Source organism: Heloderma suspectum, chromosome 2, assembly GCF_057233095.1.
Source record: "Heloderma suspectum isolate Gila_16-S chromosome 2, 16-S_ref, whole genome shotgun sequence".
In the NCBI taxonomy this organism is placed as follows: domain Eukaryota; kingdom Metazoa; phylum Chordata; class Lepidosauria; order Squamata; family Helodermatidae; genus Heloderma; species Heloderma suspectum.
Genome location: NC_139459.1, coordinates 279,839,357 through 279,852,112, shown reverse-complemented (window position 1 = coordinate 279,852,112; position 12,756 = coordinate 279,839,357).

Genomic DNA, 12,756 nt, shown 5'->3' with positions numbered 1-12,756 from the left:
GTGGGGGAGGAAGCGCATGTAAAGGGAGTTGTGATCCTGCATTTAAAACAGAAGCAGAAAGCCCCATTTTAAATGCAAGATTTTAGGCTGGTCTGGATATGCTTTCTGCCAGAGACCTTCTACATGCAAAGCACTCTGCTCTGCCACAGCTCCTGCCCCACTCCCCCAAAGAATATTCCAGTTACACCATTCCAGAGCCAATTCAAATTCAGTGGTACATCATTTGCAAATCAGTGGCCAGGATCTGAAGAACCACAGACTAGTTTCATGAGGCCAGGGGAGCTTTAGTCTTGGGTTTCCCCCCACCCCCAAAATGCAGCCCTGTGGAAAATAGCACCCCTCCCCCTTTTCTCTAAGCAGTAACTTCCATGCTGCATGGCAAACGGGGGGCAGGGGCGCACAGGCTCGAAGGCAATTAAAACATAAACCAGTTAAACAACTAAGCAGTGATCAGAAACTGTCAGAGCATTTGACAGGGGGGTTGGACTCGATGGTCTTGTAGGCCCCTTCCAACCCTACTATTCTATGATTCATTGAGAAGGGTGGCGACAGTGGAGGCTGGGGGCTCCAATGTCAGTGGGGCTGAAAATCTGCTCTGGGTTTCAATCAGGATCAGTCAGAACTCTAAAGGAGCTATCCAGGGTGCTGGACCCATTTTGAAGATAGGGTGCAGCACTTTGAATAGCTCTTTTAGAGTTCTGATTGGTTCTGACTGAAACCCAGAGCGTATGCACTGCCCCACTGACACAGAAGCCACCAGCCTCCACTGGGCAGCAATACACACACACACACACACACGGTGGCTTCTCACACCAATCTGGTAAACATCTCAATACAGGAACTTCTTGGCCTGGACCAGTTGTGAGGTTCCTTCTCTCTCCATCCTGACTCGTCATCCATGGAGTAGAAAGAAACTGCATGAGCAGAGGCTGCGTTTTGACGTCTGCTGGAGCAGTGTGGGGCAGTATGAGTTTCAGCTTCCAGTTTGTTTGTGACCAAAAACATTGGGCGACCATTTAGCCTGTGGTCATTTACCACAAGTCACATGAAAATAGCCACTTCGTAAGCCGGGTATCGATATTTTTCTGCCGAGTGATAAGGACAATCTTTCCGCACTTCTGTGCCTGATCGGGGAAGCAGAGCAGTATTAAATTCTCCTCACCACTAGGCAAGGCAACACAGATGACTAGCTCCAGCTTGCTAGGTGGTCATCGTAGCAGGTCACCCCGTCTTAAATGGTCATCTCTTTTCACCCACTGCTGGGCGTGAGACTGCGTTTTTTCATTGCCATGAGGCTTGCTAGCTGTGTTTACATGATCACCAAAGCCCATTGCGGCTTATTTAAGCCGCGTCAAGTTGTGGCACATGCCAGCGGCCATTTTGAATATTCAACCCACAGCAGGGGGTTGCTGTGGTTTTCCGTGTCGTCCAAACCTGAGCTGCAGGGGTTGACTGATGGTTAAACAGACCATGGGTTATTTGGGGGTTGTTTCACCCTCAAACAACCCCTGCCACGCAGGTTCTGATGACATGGCAAACCATGCCAACCCTGCACCGGGGGCTGAATATTCAAAATGGCCACCAGCATGTGCCACAACCTACTGTGGCTTAAATAAGCCACAGTGGGCTGCATTGATCATTCAAACTGGCCCTACAGCAGTGCAGAGAGGGCTTGGTAACTTGTGCCCATTGGCTCTGCAGCAAACAATTGTTTTTAACTTTTGATCTAGCAATCTGGACCTGTTTGTATGATGTATGGATGTGGCTGTGTTCCCCCTTGCGTTGAATGGTTTGGTCTTTGAGTGCTGTGCAAGGGAGAGGGCTATTTGGATTAAGAAGGATGCCAGCAAGTGGAAGGTTCCAATTGCAGGAGGCAAAGCGGAGGGGAAGCACCCCCCTTTTGTTCTGCATCAGTTCTTGCTGGAGCACCTATGCAGCTGGCAAATTTGCTGCAAGTCTGAAGAAGATGATGGAATTCTTTTGAATACTTATCCCAATAGCATATTCTTTACTACTTTTCATAGTCATCCATGACAATAGGGGAAATTATTGTACCCACTCCCCATTAAAAACAAAAACAAAGCCCAGACGCAAACCAACACATCATTGAGTTTTCTCCTCCAGGGCTCTGATTGCTCCCTGATGCATTAATTATGAGACCCAGGTATATATAATTTAAGACGCGTTCCATCTCCATTCCTTTGTAGTGTAACTTTGCTTTGCTGAACTTTGGATCTTGGCGTTCTTTTGGGGAAATCATGACCATTTTTCACCAGGTTTCTTTGCAGTGCTCATATACTACACAATTGCAGCAAGCTCCAGTAACATCTTGGTCGTTTCTTGTCTATATACAAACAAGCACTCCTAGACTTGATGAACAGACAGGAAATAACTGATGTGTTTATGAAAGGGGCCTGAGCTGAGACTGCTTCTCCAGTGTACACCTTGCTTGTCTGAAGTCTCTGTTTTCACTTCATATCCTGCATTTGATGGATCTCTACACAGATTTAGTGAGGTCATATGTTTCCCCCTCCAACTGTGTTTTATAGCAGTTTAAGGAACAACCATGGATGCCAGATGAAGTCAAACGTATTCTTGAAGTCAGTGACAAATATTTTCGCTTCTTTCATGTTTTACATGTTTGTTGATTGATGTCTATGTTGCATAGATGTGGTTAGTGGTGCTTTTTCCAGGGACGAGACTAGTTTGGCTTAACTGGATTATTGTGTGTATCAATACGAATTATTCCAAGGGCATTTCATTAGTGTAAGTTATTTCATGTGTTATTGTGGTTATCAGTAGAACCAGGAGGTTCTTTTAGATGGGCAAACCATTCTAACAAGCCAATTCTATGGCCCCTGGAACAGCCTCAATAAAAACTTTATAATCAGTGAGCTAACAATCAAACTGGGCAACAATTTAATGAGTCTTTCACTGAATGGTGGTAGGTGGGAGTAGGGCCAGCAGGCCTAGGGTGGCCAAGTGTCTTACTTTACAGAGGGTAGTCCTCTATTTTGGAGAGCTGGTGGAGGACAGTCCTCTCTTTGAAGGCATCCTCTGTTTGAAGGACACCTTCATCTACACATCCAGTCCAAGTCTGGTTTAAAGATAAAGAACCATCTGGAGGAAGAGCTGGGCCTTGAAGTTGCCCATCAACAGCAGCTAGACAGCAGACTGAGCAAGGCACACAGGTCTCCTGGCCACAGTCTTCTCCACTACGGTGAGAAGCGTTGTATTTCTATTTAAATTATAGTTATTATTTCTCAATTTGCACCTATGTATATACATTTATATATGCAAATGTTATGCATATTGGCGCTCTCATTTTGGGCAATGCATAAGTGGCATCATAGAGTAGGCCCAAGGCAGATGCTAAGGCAGAAAATAAGGGTTCGTGTGATCAGGAGCCTATGGTCCCAACGGGAGCCGGCTCAGACTTGCAATAACAAGCAGCTCTTTTGTTAGAGGAACCATCACAGGAAGTCTGAAATCTCCATCAGGTAGTCTTGGACTGGCCAACCTCAAGGGTGTTGGTGTCCTTGCACTTATGGCACTGGCAAGCAGGTGCATAACTTCCCATTGTAACTTCTCCCTCCCTGCATCCCCCTGCCCCCACCACATACACACAGACTTTTTGTGACTCAGGTTACTGGATGCAACTGAGAGGAGAGCCCCCTCAGTCCTTTAAAGTGCCACCTGGGCCGGAGGAGGCGAGCACAGGCCTTGAGAGAAAAGGGCCTAGTGAGCTAAGAGGCTTGTGGCAAACTCCTCCTTGTTTACCGATCTAGTCTATACAAAATTGGGATGGTGAGCAGGGTGACAGCTACTAAAGGAATTCTCCTGCTTCTAATGTTTCACAAAGAGCTGGAATCAGTCATCTTGCTTTTGGCATCAGAGGCTACAGAACATTAAAAAAAAAGAGGTGTGAGGAAGCTACATAATGCTAGGAAATTTGCCAAAGAAGTATGCCTCATACAAGCTTCAACAGCATGATACTTCGGTCAAACATAGGGCTCCCTGACTCATTTTCAACAAAGAGTGAGGGCTTTATTTACGCCAAGCTGCAGTTTTGGAATATACCCTGCCACATACATAATGACAGAGTATAGACCAAGATTGGATTTATTAGTGGTTCTGTTACATTTTTTAAATTGTTAGATCTAAAAGACAGTTGTGTGTGTGTGTGTGTGTGTGCGTGCGGGGGGTGTGGTGTTATTATTACATTATCCTCATCATCTATACAGTCACAGTGCCACCAAGGTTCCATTTGGCTTTTTGGCAGAGCAAAAAATGCACAAAACAATATGATAGAGTAGATAGTGCTTTGCAGAATAAAATCAGTTATGGGCCCAGAGAAATTGTGTGTGTGTGTGTGTGTGTGAGAGAGAGAGAGAGAGAGAGTTAGAGTTGAGGAGGGCACAGGAGAGGCAAAGTACGTTATGGTTGTGAGCTTTGTCCTACAAGTGAGATTTCTGACACAGAAATAATGGGATATTTCACATTAATGCTCCCATCTTAAATACATGGAAAGGGGGAAGCTATTTGCCCAGGGAATGCTCCCCCCTTCAAGTGCCATGTATTATTAAGTGATTTATATCCCACCCTTCCTCACAAAGAGCTCTACCTAAAGGGAGAATGAGCAAAAATAACAGGTCCCAGCACCAAGGAGGTTAAAGGTGCAATCCTATGCATGTTTAGGCATAGAAAAGTGTTGGTGGGGCATACTAGGAGGTTTTTTTTCTGTCTGCACATGCACAGGTTGTTGTTCAGTCGTTCAGTCGTGTCCGACTCTTCGTGACCCCATGGACCATAGCACGCCAAGCCTTCCTGTCCTCCACTCCCTCCCAGAGCGTGCTCAAGTTTATATTCATTGCATCGGTGATGCTATCTAGCCATCTCATCCTCTGCCGTCCCCTTCTCCTTTTGCCTTCAATCTTTCCCAGCATCAGGGTCTTTTCCAAAGAGTTTTCTCTTCGCATTAGGTAGCCAAAATATTTGAGCTTCCGCTTCAGTATCTGTCCTTCCAATGAGCACTCAGGGTTGATTTCCTTTAGGATGGACTGATTGGACCTCCTTGCAGTCCAAGGGACTCGTAAGAGTGTTCTCCAGCACCACAGTTCGAAAGCATCAATTCTTCGCCGCTCAGCCTTCCTTATAGTCCAGCTCTCACAGCCATACGTTACTACTGGGAAAACCATAGCTTTGATTATACGAACCTTTGTCGGCAAGGTGATGCCTCTGCTTCTTACTATGCTGTCTAGGTGTGCCATAGCTTTCCTCCCAAGGAGCAAGCGTCTTTTAATTTCATGGCTACAGTCATCATCTGTGGTGATCTTGGAGCCCAAGAAAGTAAAATCTGTCACTGCTTCCATTTCTTCTCCTTCTATATGCCAGGAAGAGATGGGGCCAGATGCCATGATCTTAGTTTTTTTAATGTTGAGTTTCAAACCAGCTTTTGCACTCTCCACTTTCACCCTCAACAAGAGGCTCTTTAGATCCTCTTCGCTTTCTGCCATTAGGGTGGTATTGTCTGCATATCGGAGGTTGTTGATAATTCTCCCGGCAGTCTTAATTCCGACCTGTGATTCTTCCAACCCGGCATTTCTCATGATGTACCCTGCATATAAATTAAATAAGCAGGGTGACAATATGCAGCCTTGTCATACTCCTTTCCCAAATTTGAACCATTCGGTTGTTCCATGTCCGGTTCTGACTGTTGCTTCTTGACCCTTGTACAGGTTTCTCAGGAGACAGGTAAGGTGGTCTGGTACTCCCATCGCTTTAAAAATTTGCCACAGTCTGTTGTGATCCACACAATCAAAGGCTTTAGCGTAGTCAATGAAGCAGAAATAGACGTTTTTCTGGAATTCTTTTGCTTTCTCCATGATCCAGCGAATGTTGGTGATTTGATCTCTAGTTCCTCTGCCTCTTCAGAACCCCGCTTGTACTTCCGGTAGTTCTCGGTTCACATACTGCTGAAGCCTAGCTTGTAGGATTTTGAGCATAACCTTGCTGGCATCTGAAATGAGCGCAATTGTGCAGTAGTTTGAACACTCTTTGGCGTTGCCCTTCTTTGGAATTGGAATGTAAACTGACCTTTTCCAGTCTTGTGGCCACTGTTGAGTGTTCCAGATTTGTTGGCATATTGAGTGCAGCATTTTAACAGCATCATCTTTTAGGATCTTAAATAGCTCAGCTGGAATACTGTCATCTCTGCTAGCTTTGTTGTTACTAATGCTTCCTAAGGCCCACTTGACTTCACTCTCTAGGATGTCCGGCTCAAGTTCAGTGACCGCACTGTCATGGCTATCAGGGACATTCAGATCTTTCCTGTATAGTTCTTCTGTGTATTCTTTCCACCTCTTCTTAATCTCATCTGCTTCTGTTAGGTCCCTGCCTTCTTTGTCCATTATCATGCCCGTCTTTGCACAAAACGTTCCCTTGAGATCTCCAATTTTCTTGAAGAGATCTCTAGTCTTTCTCATTCTGTTGTTTTCCTCGATTTCTTTGCATTGTTCATTTAGGAAGGCCTTCTTGTCTCTCCTTGCTGTTCTCTGGAACTCTGCATTCAGTTGGATATATCTTCCCCTTTCTCCCTTCCTTTTCGCTTCCCTTCTTTCCTCAGCTACTTGTAAAGCCTCATCAGACAGCCACTTTGCTTTCTTGCATTTCTTTTTCTTTGGGATGAATTTAGTTGCTGCCTCCTGAACAATGTTACGGACCTCTGTCCATAGTTCCTCAGGCGCTCTGTCTATCAGGTCTAATCCCTGAAATCTATTCCTCACCTCCACTGTATATTCATAAGGGATATGATTGAGGTCATACCTGAATGCATTAGTAGTTTTCCCTATGTTCTTCAATTTAAGCTGAAATTTTGCGATAAGAAGCTCATGAACTGAGCCACAGTCAGCTCCAGGTCTTGTTTTTACTGACTGTATAGAGCTTCTCCATCTTTGGCTGCAAAAGACATAATCAATCTAAATTCTGAAAGTAGGGAGAGAAGGAGAGGCAAAGGTAACATGTCTGATTGCTGTTGGGGATAAAGACTGGGGGGTTGGCAGGCAAGCAAGGCCTTCCTGGAAAGATTGGGTTTTGAGGAGGGATTTGGAGGGTGAGAAAGTGGTGAAACCACAGACATATTTCAGGAGGGGATCCAGGTATAAGGGGCAGCAAGGGAGTTAGTTGCTGCTGTCCTGGCTTCACCTCATTGTGTTAGCTAGAAACCCTAGAAACCCAAATTTCCCCGTGACTCAGGAAGTTGCTTGATATCACAGCGATAGAAAACCGAGCAGCTCTTGTGCATCTTTGAGGGAGCGAGCCTGACCAAGGCCTTTCACTGAGGAGGGTTTTGGAGGAACTTCCAGGTTTCCAGTCACAGTTGATTAATTACTGAAATAAAAACATTTAAAATATTGCAATTATTAATTGTATTGACTAGTTCAGCCCTGCCCACTCTGGTGCCCTCCAGATGTTGTGGATTTCAATTCCCATCAGCCCCAGCCAGTATGGCCAATAGTCAGAAAGGCTGGGAGTTGTAGTGCAAAACATCTGGAGAGAACCAGGTAGGGGAAGGCGATTCTAGTCTGTGAGTAAGCTGTTCATCTAGCCAACCCAACGCTCAAAGGTATATCCCTCTGCCATGCTATGGCAGGGGTGCAAAAGCCTCCCAAGCCCCCCAGCTGCTGCCACCACCAACCTCTCAAAGGAGGTAAAAATCCTCCCCCCACCCACTGCCGCTGCTGCTTGGCATCATGGGAAAAGGAGGAATTAGCCTCCCCCTTCTCCTGGCGCCTGTGCAGCAGCCGGTATCGCAGCGTCTGTGTTGCCATGAGCAGCGCAGCAGCAGCGATGCCCTTCAGGGTCACTGGGAGAAGAGCAGCCTCCCCCTTCGTCAGCGCTGTATGTGTGTTGGCATGTGCGTATGTATACACGTGCAGATGTGTGCGGCCCTGGGGCACCCCTGATCTTTGGGATCAGGAAACAGGGCTTCCAGGCCAGAGCGTTTAGCTGTTACTTGAGATGGGAGATGTTTGGGGAAGTTCACCACCACCAAGCAGGTGACTGAAAGGGCTCCCAAGCCTGAAGGGTAAAGGAAGGAGAGACTGCACAGCCACATCGCAAAAGGCCCAGCCATACAACTGTGCTCATTGCATAACATACCTGCAGTTATCAGAGAATAGTTTGGCTATATGAAATGGCTATCATCAACTCTCATGGATAAAGCTTTCCTTAATCACATGAATGCGTGAATTGGTGGCAAGATGAACGCATGGTGATGAAGACCTTCCACAATTGTGTGTTTGATTTGACCTAAGGCAACCCTCACAGCAAGCAAATATTCACATCGGCCCGGGAGCCAAGGTGGGGGGGGAACAGGGTGGAAAGCAGGCATTCTTGGAGATATACTGTCACCTAGTGGCGATTATGCAGTGCTGTGGATCTTCCACCTCAGGCACAATTCTGCACGGCTTTGTTCTGAGTCTATGGATTTAAAATAAGCTCTTGTGACTCGCAGAGGGAAATGGCAGCTACTCCACCTACACCTCTATACTAATGTTGCCTTACAACGCACTTGTCAATCTTGTAGGGGAAAAGGAGAGGCAGCACCAAATGGAAAAGGAAGGCCTCAGATTGATGCTCAGTCCAATGCTCAATGCACCTATTGTTTTCTGCAGGGACATCTTCTTGCACTATCTTGTAGTAGCAGTTCACTCAGGCTGTGTTCTTTCAAAATGTGGCATACTACACTTTCTACCCACGAGCATCAATTTGAGGCTTTCCCTCTCCTCCCCCTTGTTACACTTCTTGGTTGACTTGTAACTTTTAGGCCATTCGTGTCATGCCCACCATGTGTCATTACCTACAAGGTGCTTGAGGAACAACGTTTTGCTGTGTGCCTGGAGCCATCAAGACCAGAGGGCTAGCAAGTAGTTGGTGGGTTGCAATATGTGACTGTACAGCTTGGGCTGTGGGAGTGAAAGTAGTCCCCACAGATATTGGGACATTGTTCTTAGCTGGAAATCTCCACACAATTCAGTTTCAGAAGTGAAAACAGGTTCCATTTTCCAGGGCTCAAGCCTGGCCAATTGTCTGAGATTGAACCTCAGATTGACCAGTGTTCACACATGCATTCAGTTCACTTGCTGCAAGCTACTCAACACTCAGTGTGGTTTATTATATTTCTATCCCACATTTCCTCTACGAAACGCCTAAGCGAGGATTGACCACAGCTAGCTAGGCCTGTTTAGCCTGAGCACGGTTGCCACAACATGTGCCTTCACACCATGCCTTGGGTTCTGGTTGCAATTCCACCTTGGATGTTAATGTGTAGCTGAAGCTGTCCATTTACTTCTTAGGAGCTGCAAGGAGTACAATGCTGTAAAATGCAAAGTCCAAGTCAGGTGTAGAGGCCAGGTCCACCTTATAGCATTTAGTCATCATGAACTACAGCTCATGGCTGCTTGAAATCCATGGGGTGTGTGTGTGTGTGTGTGTGTGTGTGTGTGTGAGAGAGAGAGAGAGAGAGAGAGAGAGAGAGAGAGAATTCTAGGCTATTGGATTTATCATCACTTCTTTGAAATTTATTACATGAAGATGAAGGATGTCCTTCAATGGGAGACTCCTCCAATCCACTTTATGAAGTAGGACGTCCAGAGGCTTCTGGAACCTCTACTGGGAGGAGTCCTTAAAGCCAGCCTTTCCCAATCTTGAGTCTCCAGATGTTGACAGACTACAGTTCACATCATCCCCAGACTCCATGGCTCATGGTCAGGGATGGAGGAGGTATAAGGCTGCTCTAGTCCCTCATAGCAAAGGAACAAATCAACTACACAACCAATTGATGTTGGAGGGCCAAACTCAAATTGATGTGGGAGATCCATGATCAGGACCCCCCACTTTCCTGGCTGCTTGGAAGACCAAGAAAACAGCCCCTCCAGTCGTGATCTAAACTGCCCCCTCCTAAAGCTATTTTGTCAAGATCCTGGACCCTGAATCTACCAGTACTTCTTCCAAAGAGGAGCAGGACTTTACTCTGGACCCTAGCTCAGACTGGGACCATGGAAAGTTAACCCCTTGAGGGACAGCCTGAGCCTTCCCCACAGCATCCTGTCCTAGGAGACTGCAATATTGAAGGACCCAAAGGCCATTCACCATCACCCCCCCTGACCACAAGAACAAAGGTGACAATGGACTCGCACAATGCCTTGTTTGTTGGCAGACCGATCTCTCTTCCTTCAACCCTTCTCAGGAGGAGGAAAGTACTAGTGTGTGCTATGTATTAGGGCCCTACGGGGCTCCAAGAGGCAGGACAGCAGGGTCCACGATGAAACTCCTCTGTCACCTTCTCATGCAACAGCTCAGTGAGAAGATTCCTCACCTAGCTTGGCTGACCCAGCACGGAATTCTCCTGGACAGCTCCCCAGCTGATCCATGCCCCCTGGTCAGTCTCTGGTGATCTTCTGCCACCAAAGGATGGCAGAAGTGGATATTTTAAACTCAAGGAGTGGGCAAAGAGTGATATGGATGCTGTACCTCTTTCCCCCATATGTAGCTAATAGCAAAGGGGATCTAAACTGGGAAAACAACACAGAAAAACACCACTTCCCTGATCTTCAAAGAAGTTGCATGGGGCTGCCAATTAGTAAAAACAACAAAACACACAAAACTGAGAGACTGTATCCAGTCAAGTTTAGCCTTAATCTATGATGGGGGAAATTTAATTTTAAATAGTTGGATGCAGAAAGGGCAGGACCATGTCCAGGTGGACCAATGTGTCCATTTCTTCATGAGCAGGGAGAACCCATGTGAGGCCAACTGTTGGGACATTTAACAGTACTGCCCATATTTAGTCTGGTTACCTGCAGTTTGTATACACCACCACCTGCTAGAGAGCAACTTCCTAAACAATGCTCTGCAGTGGTAATATCTCACATATGTTGGTGAGATTATCACTGCTCACATTAGAGCATTATATAATTTTTACAGGGCCATGAATGACCTCCAATCAAACTGGAAACAACAATGGAGATAAGAAATTGGAGAAATCCCAAGTGCCTATAGAGAAAAGATAATTGTAGTTCTTTTATATTGGCCCGATGCATTTCAGAAATACTGATTTCCTTCTTCAGGGGTTTATCTTGTAGTCACCGTACTCAGACAGACAAACCTCATCTGTTTGTCCGATACAATCAATATTTCTGAAACGTGTCGGGCCAGTATAGAAGAATTACAATAAACCTTTTTCCATAGGCACCTGGGATTTCTCCAATTTCTTTTCTCCATTGTTTTTTCCTGTACACATGCCTCCCCTCCAGTCAAACTGGATCATGACAAGCACCTTGGTCCAATGGTCAATTAAATCAAGACAAGCTTTTTGGATAAGGCTCCAAGGCATCCTTCCCCAATCTGGTGCTCTCCAGATGTTTTAGAATGCAACTGCAAGCATCCTGGCTATTAGCCATGCTGGCTGGGGCTGATGGGAATTGAACTCTCAAAAAATCTGGAGGGCACCAGATTAGGGAAGGCAGCTGTATGGCATTCTCTGCCCCCATGAGCTTTTCAAAATCAACAGACCATAAAATAGAGGTATGTTGACGTTTTTTGTTGGAATTAGCTAAATTTTCACTTTTGCACAGCTTCCAATTAATATATGGCCATTATCTCAAGCAAAACCAATTATATTTAGCTAACCATCTCAGCAGTGCTTTTTTGTTCTGCATCAAACTCAGACTTGATAATCTACTAAACAGCCTCTACACAACCTCTTTTAATCTCATTTGTGACATACATTACCAGTTAATACTTGTGCATTAAAGGCAGATAGGTGTGTGTTACTGAAAATACCAGAATGTGCAATCTTTCCATTTCTTTGGGCAAGAAAAAAAATGCAATGCCCAATACATTTAAACAAGGAAATATTATTCAGGAAAGTACCTTATCATAACTGCCTCACACCTCCTCTGAAAGCACTGACAGCTTCTAATGCATTGTGTATCTGTTATACAAGTACAGCAAAAATCTCAACTAATAAGAAACTTCAGGTTAAAAACGCAACCCCCACATACATCCTTCCCTTCTTCGAACTACCCGCCACTGGTCATGAATTTCTACATTTCTAATTTTTTAAGAATGAGCCATACTCTTACTGCTTATTTTATCATGTCAATCACACGGAGGGCTCTTTTGATGCCACATAGTGGGACACACATCCTTAAAGGAGGCAATAGTGCAACCACTCCTGAAAGACACTCTGGACACAGATCTTTATAGGCCTGTTGCTAACATTTCCTTCCTGGACAAGATAAATTAGGTTTGCTTTTGGCACTTAAACTGCCTTGATCACCTTGTCAGATGGCCTTTGCTGGGAGACATAAGGGGAGTTGGGTCTTACCGCTTGTCCTGGACCTTTTGGTGGTTTTTGATACCACTGACAACAGTAACCTTCTGGAGAGGCTGTCCAAGTTCGGTTTTTCAACTTATAGGTGGACATCCATTTCCAGAGGGTGGTGTTGGATTACTGCTTGACCCCATGGCACTTACACTTTAGCATCCAATTCAATGCCTCATGCTGAACAGCCACATGAAACCCCTTTAGTCATCCAGTGATTTAGAGCAGTGTCACCAGTATGCCTATGGCAGTAATACGCAACTCTGTATTAATTTTTCATCAAACACAGGTGAGGAATGGTGGTCAGCCAGTGCCTGAGGGCAAATAAGCTGAAACTAAGGTAGTGTTAGCAGTTCGTCTGTCTAGAG